Here is a 14,014-nt window from a genome sequence, read left to right on the forward strand (position 1 = left end):
GAGTAGAGAAGGCCAGATAATTGTTCCCCAAGAGCCCTGGCAGCCAGGGGAGGGCACATGACCTAGGCTTAGCAGGTCAGATGATCCATCCAGAACTCTGTTCCTGGAGCACGGAAAGCAGGAAACCATTTAACATCCACTGTATTCGGGGAAGAGGGTCTATAACTAGTGTCTGGAACAGTGGCGTCCGTGGAGTCAGGAAACCAGCAGTGCCCACTGGGGAGGTCGTCACAGGGGTTTCTGATCAGACAATTCCTGCAGCACAATCAGCTGTGTTCTCAACATCTTTGATTGCTCACTGCCCAAGCCTGTTTCTCAGTCTTCTTGTGGATTCTCTGAGTGACCAAGTCAATGTCCAATAAGGGCCTTTACAACTTAAGTGAATCAAGTTTTTGTTTGCAAACAAACAAATTAAAAAATCCAAACTCACCTGCACAAAATCACACGCCACCTCATGTGCTAAAAGAAATACCTCCTTATCAGAGCAATTTGGGTGTCTTGAAAGTCTTTCTCAATTATCTTCCATTTACATTTTCTACTCTCCAGCCAGATTGACCTAGTCAACATTCTCTGATCACACTTTTTCCGAATCAGGTGCCTCAATTTGAATCAATTTTCTTGTTTATAAGAAGCCTGCCTGTCATTCAAATCTACATTAATCTGGCTGGGAATGGGGCCATGTTTAGTATCTGCCATAGCAACAAGTACCAGAGGTTTCAAAGTCCTCCAGATGCCAACTCCACTCCCCACCAACCAGACTTTCCTGTTTTCCTGATTGCCCAAATCCCAGAAAACAGATGTGACCTTGATCTTCTTTGACCTCTCATAACATTTTGCGTCTTTCTTATGTCAAATACCACATTCCATGTTGGAAAAAAAATGGTCATTTGTTTTTGTATTCAATCTATTCTAGACTGTGGGTTCTTAGTAATAGAGTAAAGGTTATAACTTATTTGTTTTATATCCGTACATTTTCTAGCAGTGATATTGCATGTTGGTTGAAAAACAAAATGGATATGTGTACATCTTTCTTGCTGAAATGAAGATTATTACAAGGCTTCTAATATACAACTTCCTATGCCTCTAAAATTCTACCTACTCACTGCTTAACTTAAAAAAACAGAAAATATTATGTGATCACAAATTATGTTCTATGATCTCTACTTTAAAAAGAAAATAATATATTACACAGTCAAAAATTTAATAATTAGGTTTTTTAGGAAGTGAGTTAGTAAATTAACTACTTTATTATGGCATATTTAACTGGATATTTCAGATATTTAGCAAACAGTTAATGTATCTGGATATGGTTTTGGGTGCAGTCTACGTAAATAGACAAGCATTGTTTTCAGGCCAAATGTTCCTCATTAGAAGTTTGTTCCCAGACAGAAAGTGAAATACATTCTTTGATGGGCACAGAGTTTCACAGAAAGGAATAAAGGAATTTAGACAAAACTTAGGGGGAAAAGTCAGTTATTTGTACTTCTGTGTTTTATTTCTCAAGGAAATAGATTTGAAGAAAGCCTAGTTTTACACCATTAACAGCTGATATGGATGAGATAGAGTTGCTTGATAGCAAAGAACAGATAGGAAAAGAATCCATCTGTCTAGGAAGATCTTCATGGAAATAGATATGTAGTGCCTATTCGGGAAACAATTACTACACATATAATGTATTTCTGGAAGGTTTTGTGCAAAACATATTTCTTGTCAGTTTCTTGTTTTCTTTTTAAAAAAGAAGCTTCTTTCGGGCCGGGCACGGTGGCTCATGCCTGTAATCCCAGCACTTTGGGAGGCCTATGCGGGCGAATCACCTGAGGTTGGGAGTTCGAGACCAACCTGACCAACATGGAGAAACACCATCTCTGTTAAAAATACAAAATTAGCTGGGTATGGTGGAGCATGCCTGTAATTCCAGCTACTTGGGAAGCTGAGGCAGGAGAATCGCTTGAACCTGGGAGGTGGAGGTTGCGGTGAGCCAAGATCGTGCCATTGCACTCCAGCCTGGGCAACAAGAGTGAAACTCCGTCTCAAAAAAAAGCTTCTTTCTTCATGTTTTTTCCTCCATGACTGCATTTAGAAAACAGTGACAGGGTAAGTGCATTTGGGCTCTTTAGATAGAATCGATTCTGGATTTCTTTTATTACCTTGTCACAGTACTTCAATGATGGTTCTAGATTAGATAAATTGATCACATTTGAGGAGGGTTTCCTGCAATTCACATATGAACACACACACACACACGTGCTCACACATACACATGCTCACACATACACGCTCACACACACACTCCAAACATTCTAACCCAAAGCTGTCTTTGCTCTTTGCTTTCAGCATGGCTTCCATCCAGAGCCAATTACAGAAAACAACAGCTCCCCAGCACTATTGCCAACAGTAATCTCAAGGAAAGAATTGCACCTACTCAAGCCTGAGAACATATTCAAGAAGTTAATTATTTTCCTAGTGTGGTCCTTGGAGCAGCCTTTTTTTTTTTTTTCCTTTACCTTTTTCCCTATAAAGTGCCATGGGGTATTATTCCTGTGGAACATATGGGGTACTATATAAAACCAAGTTGTTGCTGATGTTACTTGAAATCAGTTTTTATTTCCTGTTTTATGTCTACTTGTTTACAGCACCTTGAAACATCATCCCTGTGCTGAGGCCTTCGCAGTCAGAGCTGCCTCTCCCTGGTTCCTGGAGAGCTCACTTCGGAGTGCTGCATGTCCCTGCATGTCGAGGGAAGGAAAGAGGTAATGCCAGAAACTAATTTTCAAATAAAATGGCAACATGATTGAAATGCATTCCTCTAAATTCAGTATCAATTAAGTTTAATGGTCACAAGTCTTTCATCGATTTATAGAGCTGTGTATATCATGATTTTTAGAGAGAACATTACTCCCTAGACAGCTCTCTAATTGAGAAAAGGATTCTCTAGCACAGAGACCTTCGATTAATGTTCTATAGAGATAATTTGTAGCTTTTTGTTCTGCTGGTCACTGCACCAGTCATACACGGACTTCACTTAGCAGGTTTGGGAAATTTAGTTGCAGCCACAGCAAACAAAGCCTGACAACTGTGTTCTCCATGACAACAGAAATCTAAAGAAATGGTTAGTAACTGATGGGGATTTTGTTCTTGTCTCATTTCCCATTATGGCAAATCCTCAAGGCAGCATGGAAATAACAAATTTCTAGTTGCTATTTACACAGATAACTGCCCCCAAAAGACCAAGTAGAAAAAGTAGCCAATGGATTGTGCCATTGGCTTTATTCAGGAGCACGTTTCTAGAAAGAAACAGACTTAGGACTTATATAGGCCTGGGTTCCAGTGCTGGCTCAATGATACACTCGATGTGGACAACGTGGCATAATATTGATTATTCATTATTGGCTTTGGAAGTCATGGTGAGTAACTTACATACAGCTGTATGTATCAGTGTCCTTATGTGGTAAGCACTTATCAAAGACTTCCCACTCTACTTCCTAACACCTGAGGGTCAATGTTCACTACACTTATGGGATGCAGTGACTTCCATGTGAAGGGTAACCAGTTAGAAATCTCAAGAAATGGGTGAGAGTGGCATGGGAGTGTCCCTACACCTCCCACAGATGATTACATTCTAGTTGCCGTCTGGCTTTTCTGTTTTATATTGATTCTTGGCAGCGTACTATTGCTGGACTTAGTGATTGCTTACAAACTCAGCTTCCCCTAAGAACTAACGAGCTAATTTGAGCTTCTCAAGAATGCAGGGTAGTGATTAAAATGCCAAAGGCATGAGCCAGTTAAGCTCTAAAGAAGTCCAAAGACAGAAAGCAAAAAAACCAAAAACACACACACACAAAAACTGAGAAACTTGGAAAATCTAGTGACACCTCAGGACTTCACATACTTCCCTGGGCAAGTCAGTGACCCAAAATTCATGCTGGCTCTGATGGAGGTAGGGGAGAGCTGGGACAGCGGCCACTTCATGGCACCCTTGGAGTTCCATGCCGAGAAAGGCTATTCGGTGCATCACATAGAACTGGATTTGGACCTCATCTCTGCCACTGGCGAGCTGTGTGAGCTTGAGGAAGTTACTTAACCTCTCTGGGACTTGGTTTCTATCTCTAAAAGGAGTACTTTCTTCATAGCATTGTTTTGGGGATTAGGTAAGAAAATGAATTGAAAACAAAAGGCCTAATGATGTGAAAAGTATTACAATTAAGACTACTGGCTTAGAGAGCTTCAGAAAATCTCTCCAAGGTTCTATCTCCTCTATAAAATGATTATGATAATGTTTCCCACTTTTTAAGGCTGTTGGGAGGATTATGAGCTAGTTCATGACTAGCATTTACAAATATTCCCTGGCATATATTAGGTTCTACATAAATATTAGAAATTTATATCCCCCCTATTATCCCATTCCCTGGACCATTTGCTTTTTTCTCTACATACCACCCCCCAGCACCATGCTTGAACTCCTGTATATGTCTCTCTTCTTATGTCCAGCTAGGATTCCACAAACAGCCTTAGAAACCAAACTTCAAATGGACACCATGGCTTCCTAATGGAGTAATTCTCCTATCTCTGCCCTGATAGTCATGATCAGCCATTTTTAGGTTAACTTCTGCTTTTCCTAGGAACAATAGCCATTAGCCAAGTAAATGTGACATCTCAATCTCTTTTATAAAAGTGAGAAGAGTGCTAAAAATATTGCTGGTTATTTCACAGTTAATCGGCTTCCCATGAAGAGGTGGTATGCCTCTGTCGTTGTAGGAAGTCTCATGTTCACTTCTGGTCACCTTGTTTCAAGAGAAGTGGGAGTGAGATTGAAAAGTGCTGGAGAAGGGTATGATCTTGCTCAGAGGTGGAGGAAGATTTATGTGCTATGAGAAGCAACAAAGAAGAGGATTAGCAGAAGCTTAGGATGAATTTGATAGCAGGACTTAATATTACAAGGGCTTAATAAAAATTTATCAGTCCCCCTTTGTCAACATAACAGCAAAATATGAGTGCAAGTGAATGCTCAACAATACCAAAAGGCTGCAAATGAGAATACATACTGGAAAATAGTTATTCACACAAAATGTTTACTTGTGCAAATCTCTGATGTCAAAGACATTTCTATAACCAGGATTCTGTCCCTACATTTTAAAAGACTGAACAATTTTGTGCAATAAAAATATGTGATTATGCAAGTATGTCCAATATGGGTAGTTAAATTTCATGCTTCAGGAGACAAATTAGTTGTTGAGGGATATCTGGAAGACAATTCTTCTGCATGTATGTCATTTCACAGCTAGCCAGTCTTCCCAATGGGGCTTTGCTGTCCTGCTAGGAAACGAATAGGGGCACTGTCTAGAGAAACATTTAATAAAGCAAATTCCTTTTCATTTACTCTCAACATTTCTTACCCTCAATTTGAGTGTTGATTAGCCCTTGGAGTTTGAGCTTATGCTAGGCAGATCCCAAACTAAAGGACCTTGAAGAGACCAGGTTTGTTGGTGTGCATAGTTTCCCAGAGTGGCCTGGAAAATCTATTTGCAGGTTCTTAACCAAATTCTTAAGATAACCTCAGGCAAACTCCATCTTCCACTGAAGTTCTTTAGGCCCAAATGAATCAGGTAGAAACCATCACTGTGGAGCTTTACTTTGCAAGAATGGAGGCCCAGGAAAAGAGTTGATGATTCCTGGATTGTGGGCTTTCCAGAGTCCTAGTCAACTGCATCAATGAAGTATGTACATTTGTATTTGGTTACCCATTCCTGTAAAAATATAATTCTTCATTAAAAGTGGAAAGTGTATTGGGAGGAAATGGCAGTAAGATTTTATCTCTCATGAAAGAAAACTGTATCTTCTGAGAAAAAATGATATTTTTGAGAAGATTTTCTCAAAAATGATTTGAGAAGTGTCAAAAGAAAGGCTCCTTGTCAGAGAGATATAGCACAGCTTCTAATAGACAGCATTTTCATACTAACTTACACATAGCAAACAGAAGGATTGAAAAGTAAGAAAACTTTTTAGATCATGACACTATTTGGATAAATTGCTTCTTTTTTACGTCTATGTTTTCACATTATTTTACACATTATTTTGGGAAGGACAGAACCATTGTCAATTCTAAGCTAACTTTTGTATTAAAGTTAGTACTAACCTAAACTTAGTTTCCAGCATTTCATGTGTCCCTTCACTTATTAATTAGGTAACAATCTACTGACTTCAGTTAAAAGCTCTATAGATCTAAAGGGCACTGGGTCCTGTCTGCTAATGGTCAGATTCCAGTTCTGGACTCACTCATAGCAGGGTTTACACTCCATGCCCTAATGTTCAGGGAGAAATTGTGGCCATAACTCCAAACACCATAAATAACTCAAGAACTCCCTTGAAGGTATATGGGGCAGGATAGAAAAGATTACTACACTCTGCTGGGTTAGGCTCTTTTTCAAAATCATCTCTTTTAGTTTTCACAACTGTGAAAAATACACATCATAATGTGTATTTGCATTCCCATTTTGTGGATAAGAAACTAAGACTCTGAAAGGCTGAAAAATTTAGCTGAATTTGTTGTTCTATTATTAACTATGTTAATAATTTTAACTCTCACCTGAATGGCTTCAGATCCCATGTTCTATTCGTACTCAGATCAGAGCAGGAAGGAGAAAGTGAATACGGCAGATTGTATTTTCTAAAAATGGCCACAGCAATATTTCCAATCCTGCATACTCTTGCAGTTTTGTCTCTTCCCTTGAACATATGCGGCCTTTGTGACCATCTTGATGAATAGACTGCAACAGAGGTGACGTTACAAAGTTTTCAGGGCTGGGTCATAAAAGGCAGTCTGCTTTCTGTCACCTTCCTCCGAGTGAGCCTTCAGATGCCTTTGAGGTGACACTTCTTGGAACAGAGATGGGCTATAACTACCAGGCCCAAATTGCAGATTTGCTAGCAAAAACACAAAAATAAAACAAAACAAAAAACATTGCCATTGTTTTAAGCCACCACATTTTGGGATAATTTGTTATGCACCCATGGTAATAGTGACAATCACAGAAAATATTAACTCTATACTTAGAATCATGATTTTAGCACAATAGGTGAATCATGCTAATATACATGTATGCTTGTATGCATAAATGTGAATACACAAATGTGGACACCCTGAACATGGATCTAGTAGAACTCATGGCAAGGAATCATAAGCATATACCTCGCCTGCCTGCTCTATTCCCTCCCTACCTGCCTGCATTTCAGAGATATTTCCAGAAGTCAAGGAGTAAAGACCCATTTGCATGTGATTGTTCAGACAGTTTTTCTTATAGTGAACAGTGGCAGCTGTGGCTCCTGTCCACTACATCTGCTTTTTCATGTCCCTTTTTCTTGTTCCTCTGGAGAGCTCTTCCTGTACTCCATGTCATCCCCAGGAGCTACCAATTCTAATGCCCTGTTGCTCATCATTAACAGCACTTCCATAGAATGCACTGGCTCACTCAGGCGGGCAATTCAGTTCCCCACTTGCATCCTAGAGATTGGTTCAAGGATGGGCATGTTACTCAACCAAGGTCAATTTGCCTGTAAGCTGAGATTGACAGCTGGACTCCGGAAAAGAGATGTCTTCCGTGGCTGACTCATTAGTCCCAGCTCTTTACTCTTCCTTCTATCCACACCCTTTGCCCTGCAACTTTGTAGTTCTTCCAATTAAAATGTAAGACATATCTCCTTGCCCCTTGACTTTGGACTGGGCTACATAGCTTATTTTGGTCAATGGGATATTAGTAAACATAATGTGAGCAAGGGCTTGAAATTTGCTTGTGCTTTGGGACTTGTACCTCTGCTTTTGACTTGAGAAAAACTTCCTCAGGGGAGCTTTGTTCCTTCATTGTTGGCCCAAGAATGAACACAAATGGAACAAAGCTACTCTGGCTGCCTCAGAATGAAGCAAAGCCTCCCTGCAGTCAACCTTCGAATTAATGAAATAAATTCTTCCTATACTATGGAGAGTTTGTGGTTTATACATAGCATTTTTGAAAAACAATGGGTAACATACGTTTTCTCTCCGTGCAGCTGCTAAGCCAGAGAAAACATAAATTCAAGTTCCTAGTGTCTGTCTTGTGGAGACAGCTCAGCTGACAATAGGCTAGGTAGGGGTTAGCAGAGCCAAGAGATGGAGAGAAAAACAAATCCATCTGAGCCCATGGACCCAGCTGCCTAAAGCGTTTGAATCATCCTTTGTAGTTTCCAGTTACAGGGGTAACAAATCCCTTTTAAAATTATTTATTTATTTACTTATTTATTTAACTTCCTTAAGATCAGTTTGAATATCGCTTCTGTCACTTGATACAAGAATAGCCTATACTAATAATGTGTCGTGTAAACCATCTCTGATGCCTTCCCTGCCTCTAGATTGCATTCTTCGCTGCTATGCACAGAACCGTTTCTGGCACCTGAATAACTGGCTTTCAGCCAGATACTGTATTGGAGGGTATAAAAGATTTTCCACTTGAAGTTTTCTCAAAGCTATGAATTGTCCCATCGGCCCACCCTTCGTCCTGCACGGGATGCAACAGAACGGGGCCCACAGAGGACATGGCTTGGTTTCCATCAGCGGTGGCAGGGTTTCGCTGTCATTTGAAAAGACTAACTAGATTTTGACTCTCTTGGGGGTCTTGGAAGGACAGGAAGCTGTGGTTGAATGCAGGAGACTTCAGCTTTCTCTTTCTTCCTGGGGGCGGGCAGTATCTAGCCAAATTTGGAGCACGGGGTTGGTAGCTTCATGCTTGAGTTACAGGTTCGAATCCTAGAAGGTTGATTTATGTCCCAATGATACAAGATTCATGCCAGAAATAGAGAGCCCCCCCGCCCCCACATATGTGTACATGTGTATTTTTCTGCTGTTTCCCAGCTCTTGGGGTAGTTCAGAAATGTAAGCCATAAGATACTGCGAATATGTCCTACTCTGTGTGAATAGCATGGGAATGCCTGAAGAGCTCTATTTTTCTTACCAGTGAGTGAGATTCTAGTTTCATGTCTTTCCCAGGTTATTCTCTTCTTGCAAGTCTCTTCCCCCTCCCTGCTCTTCCGTCACAGGGCTTCTATCCTACAACTCGCCAGCAAGAGCAAAAAAACAGCACCTCACTCACATACTTGATAAGATATTGGAGGAGGTTGAATCGCCATGGTGAACAAAGGCCCCGGGCCCCTGCCAGCATGTGGGGCCAGGCCTAGAAATCAAATGTGACGTCCCTTCTGTGACAGCCACTCCACATGCTAACAACAGGTCCAGTGGGCTTGTGTTCTTTCAATTTTAATTATGAAGCAGAAGTGTAATAAGACCATGTGGCAGGGAACGCTGTGGAGCTTAACAAGGTATTTTATCAACATATTATTATATTCAGATATAGGCGAGCCCAGAGGATGGTGCAGGGCTCTGAAACCAGCCGAGGTCTTGGCAGACCCACTGTTTCTCACCTGTGGGAGTGGCCTCAGGGGTAGAGGCTTAACCACCCTGAACATGAGTCTCCTCGGGCCTGGGAATACAGGTCAAAAGTGTTGACAGAAGGTGTCATAGTCCCCTGTGGAATCCATCAGCGTGGATTTGGTTTTCTTCCTGAACATCCACACTCATGGCCACGTGAAGGATGTGGTCCCATCAAAGTCATGTTGTGAAGTGACCTGTTACCAAGCTTCTTGGATGCATTAGGCATTCTTCATAAATGTCTCATATAATGCTCACAACGATGCTGTGAAGTAGACCAATGTAAACACTGCCATGGCTTCCAGGATCCATTTTCCCCTTTATCCCCACAAATGCACAGCAGCCTGCTTTTGTTCAGATGGACAATATTCCAACTAAACAAACTTGATTTCCTGGGCTTCCTCAGAGCTATGGGGGACCCTGCGCTTCACCTCAGGCCAATGAGTAGTACGTGTGAATCCCCTGCGGAAGGCGCTCTGGAAAGCTATTGCTTTCGGACAAGAAATGAAAGATTCAGTTGGCTTGTGCCCTTTGCCTGCTACTTACCCTCTTCCTTTTTGCCTGTGTGAAAGATCAAGATGCCTGGAAGGACGGCAGTCACCTCACAGTCATGTGCATGACAGGACGGAAGAGGAGGATGAGAGAAGGAATCCAGACTCCTGACCAGTACATCCGTATCATCATCTCCATTTTACAGATGGGGACACGGAGGCTTAGAAAGCTGAAACTGTTTGTATAAAGTCACAAATTCAAACCTCCATCTCTCTAAATCCAGATTCCGTGCTCTTTTCATAAGTTCTGGTTAGAGTATAGTCTGAAGATCAGAGATGTTAAAGAATATATGTGTGCATTTATTTTCATTTTTGTTTTTTTGAGACAGAGTCTTGCTCTGTCACCCAGGCTGGAGTGCAGTGGCAAGATTTCGGCTCACCGCAGCCTCCTTCTCCCACATTCAAGCAATTCTTCTGCCTCAGCCTCTGCAGTAGCTGGGATTAGAGCACCTGCCACCACACCCAGCTAATTTTCCCGTTTTTAATAGAGATGGGGTTTCACCATGTTGGCTAGGCTGGTCTCAAACTCCTGACCTCAGGTGATCCACCTGCCTCGGCCTCCCAAACTGCTGGGATTACAGGCATGAGCCACTGCACCTGGCTGCGTTTATTCTTAACTCTAAAACATACTGTTGGTTTTAGGTGGGGCTAAATTCCTGGGATAGGGAAGCTACTTAACAGGCAGGCATGGATGGGAGGTCAGTGACTATGGAGGCCTCAGAAAATTCTTTCGTGGTAAGATTTGGTCCACAGCCCTGAGGAGGATACTCAGTACCCACTGGCTCTCTCTTCCTGTGACCCTGCGACTACTTCAGAGAAGATGGCCTCAGGAGTGCAAGTTAGTGATGATGTTGCATTTTTTATGACATGCAAGTTTGGAAATGCTCCACACCAGAAGAAATCAAAAAAAGGAAGAAGGCTGTCAATTTTATTTTTATTTTTATTTTTTGTTTCAGTGCAGACAAAAAGTGCTTCATGGTAGAAGAAGGCACAGAGATCTTGGTGGAGATGTTGGCGTAACCACAACTGGTCCTTTCAAGCATTTTGTGGGAATGCTCCCTGAAAACGATTGCCGCTATGCTTTGTATGATGCACACTTTGAAACTAAGGAATCCAGAAAAGAAGAGTTGATGGATTTTTGTGCTTTTTTTTTTTAATTTTTATTTTTTGTGGGCACCTAACTAGAACCTATGAAAAGTAAACTGAACTACGCAAGCTCCAAAGATGCAATCTAAAAGGAATTTTAAGGCATAAACATGAATGGGCCAGAAGATCTCAATCGGGCTTGTATTGCTGAAAAGCTAGGTGGGTCCTTAATTGCAACCTTTGAAGGATGCCCTGTGTAGATCATCATTCAGTGCCATACATTGAAAGCGTCCATGTTTAATGTTATTCTTTCACTATATAAATAAAGCATATATATTTAGGCCAGGGTCTCACTGAGGGGGAGCTGTCTTGTCATTTTTTAGAGTAAATATTCTAGAAACACATGCAAACAGTCCTAAATAAACCTAAAGTCTGAAGTTAAAAAAAAAATTGGGGAATTTCTAGGTATAGCCTTGTATATACTAACAGCAAGGCAATAGAATTAAATAAAAGCCACCATGAAGAAAGAAAGAGGGGTATCACTAAGTGGAAATTGTATGTAAATTCGAAGGAAGCAAATGAACTCCTATGGTGTTCTAGTGACAACAAACAGGATTTTTATTTTCTTCTCTACCCCTTTCTTCACCCCAGTAAAATAGAGTTCAGAAGCACTGTTACACCAGAAAGGAAAAGAAAGAGATTGCATTTGTGTTCAAGACACTGGATTTTAAAATTTTTGCTATTCAAAAGGTTCTGTGCCCTTTACAACTAGGGGTGAAATTACACTGAAAAATCACTTTTTTAATTATCTTTGAAATGGGGTTTTTACAAAAGGGTGGCAGGAGGGAATCTTGTCATAGACTTCTTTTTCTTTAATGAGCTCTGGTTTCTTAATGTATCATGGATCTGCTTTAAAAACCTCTTTATTCACATGTAGTTTAACTCAGGGAGAATTAAGCAGGTCAAACCCAAACACGTTTTTCGCTTGTACCAAGAATAAATGATTTTCCCCTGGAAATACCTGAAGAAGAAAATTATAAAGAGAGATTTGATTCTAAAGTCCAGAACCCTTGAGCCCTGAACTTCAGGGATATTGTTCTTGCTTTGATCACAGATACAGAAAAGAAGAAACAAACCCCCAGTATGTTCTTATCTGTTTCTTGCCTTTAGAAGGGAAAGACCGCATTGGATTTCTCCCACGAAGTGAGAAAAGACATGCATAATTTAAAGGTAATTTCTGGAGGGATGTATGGCTTAGGACCAACTCTCCCCCAATCAGTGACTTAGAACTGCATTGTCCCCAATCAGATGGCTTAGTACCATCCCTTCTACATCGTCAAAACTGCCCACAGCAGTCTGGGAGTATCCAGCAGATATTTATCTAGTTACTACAGTGCAGTGTGAATAAACTCAATGCTATAGGAAGGGAGAGATAATGGAAGATGTGGCATTGTATGTCAGGACTTCTAAGCCAATCTGACAGTCAGGGTTATGCCAAGGTCATGTGCCGTCCAGAGAAGGCCACTCCCTACACTCCCTTCTCCATGCTGCAGGATTTTTATTCAGGTGAATCCAGATAAAAAATGAATATACCCTCAAATGGTGAAATCATAAGCAATGGCTGTAAGCAGAAGTGGTTCAGGGCCAAAGAAGCTGTTTGAGGTAAAAGCACCTTCCAAAGACAAGGGACAGGAACAGGAAGGTAATTGATGCAAGGCAGTTGATGATCAGAAGATAATGCCATTTCTGTTCATACTGGCTGGGAGAGCTGGTTGAGGTGTGCAAAGGAAATAAGGCATGGCTGAGGCTGATACATGCTCATTTGTACAGATATTTTAATAATAGCAAACACTTAGTGAGGCTTTACTTGTGCTAGGCAGTGTGCTAAGAACTTTACACGGAGTGCATCATTTTGTTTTCACGACTCTATGGAATTCTTTCTAGATCCTTTAGTAGAGAGGAAGATGAGGCTTGGAAAAGTTAAGTAACTTGGGCATGTCACTATGGTAGTTAGGGTGGTTAAACCACGATTCAAATGTGAGCAGCCAGATCCTCGACTTGACCTCTTAACCCTCACTAAAGTCACGATTTCTACTTTGTGCTGGTCAATGCCTTGAGCCCTGGGAATACCAGCGTGATTGAGACATTTCCTTCTGTCTTGGAGCTGATTATATTTTAACTTACAGATTTGTAATATTAAATATTTTTGCCATGATAATTATCTTTCTTTTGAGGACTACAAATATAATCTACCTGATACATTTGAATTCTTTCTAGTCATTTTTCACTAATTACCAGATTTCTTCCCTGCCTGACTTAGTGTCTTGTCCCAAATCAGATAGGGAGGAGAGGGGAAGGAATGGAGGTTAGAAGCCTCAATTCACCTCACCACATGGACACGTACAGAGAATCAGAAGTGAATATAACTTCTAGAATAAAAGCAAATCTCATGTGTTATAGATAGGAGGCTGGAGGAAAGGGAGATTAATTCTAACTGGGGGAGTTGGGGAAAACATCCTAGGAACAGTGACATTGGGCTGGGTATTGAAGCCTGGTTCATCACCTGAGTACCTGTTTATCCAGCCACCTAGACCCTGAAGCAGATTCATTCAAACCTTGTGGCCTGGAGATGGTACTGCTTGCCACATAGAATTACCTCACCAAAAACTGCCCAAACTTCCTTCATGTCCTAGGGGAAAAGGAAGAAGAAAAAGAGGAAGGAAGGAAGGAAGGAAGGAAGGAAGGAGGGAGGGAGGGAGGGAGGGAGGGAGGGAAGGAAGTAAGTTAGGAGGGAAGGAAGGCAAGAAGGAAGGAAGGAAGAAGAGGGGGAAAGGAGAGAGGGAGAAAGGGCAAAAGGAGGACAAAAGGATGGAGGGAGGGAGATGGCGTATAATGAGAAGAACAAAGGATAAGTAGGGAAAGAGCC

General features: G+C 41.2%; 1 pseudogene; it reads left to right on the plus strand.

Annotated features, from left to right (window-relative positions):
* Positions 1-10,523: 10,523 nt before the first annotated feature.
* On the plus strand, positions 10,524-13,740 carry LOC110740997 (annotated as a pseudogene).
* The last annotated feature ends 274 nt before the right edge of the window (positions 13,741-14,014 follow it).

Source organism: Papio anubis, chromosome 10, assembly GCF_008728515.1.
Source record: "Papio anubis isolate 15944 chromosome 10, Panubis1.0, whole genome shotgun sequence".
NCBI classification, from domain to species: domain Eukaryota; kingdom Metazoa; phylum Chordata; class Mammalia; order Primates; family Cercopithecidae; genus Papio; species Papio anubis.